We start from the raw sequence: 2,115 nt of genomic DNA, 5'->3' as shown, positions 1-2,115 counted from the left end.
AGGCCCCTCGGGGCGGGGACTCCGGCGCCGCTGCAGGAGGTGCGTTGCTGCGCAGCTGGCTGGCTGCATGGTCCAAGCGCGGAGGCTTCTAGGGATCCCGGGGCTTTGCCCCAAGAGTACAGGTCTCTGCCCCGAGGGAGCTTGCAATCTGGAAAACGAGGAACGAAGATAGGATGGTTTGCCCAAGGCTTGGGTGGAGATTGGTGGTTTGTTGGCTTACAGGGAGTTAAAAATCATAGAATTGCCGAATTGGAAGGGAACTAAAGAGTCATCTAGTCCAGCCCCCTACAATACAGCTGGAGAGCCGGACATAGGGTTGCCATGGGTCCTCTTTTTCCAGGACACGTCCTCTTTTTCAGGGGTTGTTGTTGTTGTCATTTAATGCAGTAAGAATATTGAATGTAACAAATAAAAATTAATAAAAAGACAATACAGAGGGGAGGGGGAAAGTAAGAAATAACTGAGAGTGCAGTGTTGCATACAATTATCACAGACGAAAAAGGTGAGTCAAATTAGTTTTCCATAAAGCTTGTCCACGCCACATATTTACCTGTGGAGCAGGAGGTTTAGTGGATGAGTTCATAGGAGAAAAACTTATACCATAGGCATATAAAAAAGTGGTCTATTTTTTATTTTTGAAGGGGGTTTGAGTGTCTGTATTTCAATCTCTGAAACCGAAATGCAAGTATTTTTTTTAAGTTTTAAGTGATTAGTGCTATAGAAATTAATCAGTCAATCAACCTTGAGTTCCCTTGGAGATTTTGTTTATTGCTAGGGCTTGTGGCTGATGCAAATAAAGATTCTATCTATCCCTTGGAGGGAAAATGCAATAAGCAAATAATAAACTTGCCATTGATGCAAAACAGGCCCCCACCAAAGCCTCTCTCTTACCTGCGTTGCACAGTGGCGCCTGCAAAGCAGTAGTAGCAACGGTGGGGTCTGGTGAGATCTTGTGTGCTGCACATCGTTTTGTGTGCTCTGCAAGATCTCATGAGATTTTGGTGAGATCTCGCGAGATCTCACCAGAAGACACCACTGCTTCAGCTGGCACGGCTTCTCGACAGGGTCACTGCTCCTTGGACTTCTGCTGCCTGAGGCAGCTGCCTCAGTCTGCCTCATGGGCGAGCCGATGTTTCCCCAACATTAACGCTTTATTGGTGACCCACTTGTGGAATGGAAAGCAGGATGAAGAACGTTTGTTAATTTAAAATAATAAAAAAGCACTTTGGGCTCAGCCAGACTTACGCTTCGCCTTGAGGAAACCCAGTCTTTACAGATGAATCAGAGCAAACATCGATTGGCTTTTCTGCAAATTGATGTTTGGAACTAGCTGTTTTTAATTGTAATTTATTTATTTATTTTGGAATGATTCAACTGCTTTACAGCGCTTCTGGTTTGTTTTTCAATCGTGTATCTATTTCCCCTAGGCTCCTTGGGGAGGAAGAACATGTTTTAATCATAATAGTAAACATCTTTTGAGGAACAGTACTACACTTGGTAAAGATGTGGTCACTGAACACAGATTTCTCGTGACATGTATTATCTAACAAGATTAGGCAGTGGAATGTTTCCCCCTTGCATTTTGTATTCATTTATTTTGTTTGTTTGTACACCTCCATGTTGAAGGACTTTCCATTCCAATAAGCTGTTTTGGAAATTTGGGCCTGGAATTTTGAAGGGGGCTTTTTCCTCCCCTGAACCCATTTCAGGAGAAGCCCAGGCTCATCCAAAGCCTGCAGGCAGCCTGGCCAGCCAAACAAAGAAGCCCTTTATTTTCGAAAGAGCCAGAACACAGTGTCGTCCTGAGCTGCGGTGGTACAGGGTGCCTTTTGTCTGCAGGGCAGAAAAAGAAGGTCGCGTGAAATTAATGTTGCTTCTGTTCAACAAAAAAAACCAGGATGAAATGTTCAGATAGAGGGGTTTTAGGCAGAGTGTTGCAGGAAACACCTTTTGAAGTGAGGCAGCAAAAGATGTAGCAGTTAGAGCAGTGGCTCAGTCTCAAAGGATGCGGCGCTCCACACTGGTGTGGCATGAAAAGATGGCAAGTGTGGCAGGAAGATTCAAGGGCACTCAGAGAAAAACAGTTAAACATTTCAGTACAGTATAGTATCCAAC

This window comes from Zootoca vivipara, chromosome 14 (assembly GCF_963506605.1).
Source record: "Zootoca vivipara chromosome 14, rZooViv1.1, whole genome shotgun sequence".
In the NCBI taxonomy this organism is placed as follows: domain Eukaryota; kingdom Metazoa; phylum Chordata; class Lepidosauria; order Squamata; family Lacertidae; genus Zootoca; species Zootoca vivipara.
The sequence above is the reverse complement of the archived record's forward strand: the minus strand, read 5'-3'. Positions refer to the sequence as shown.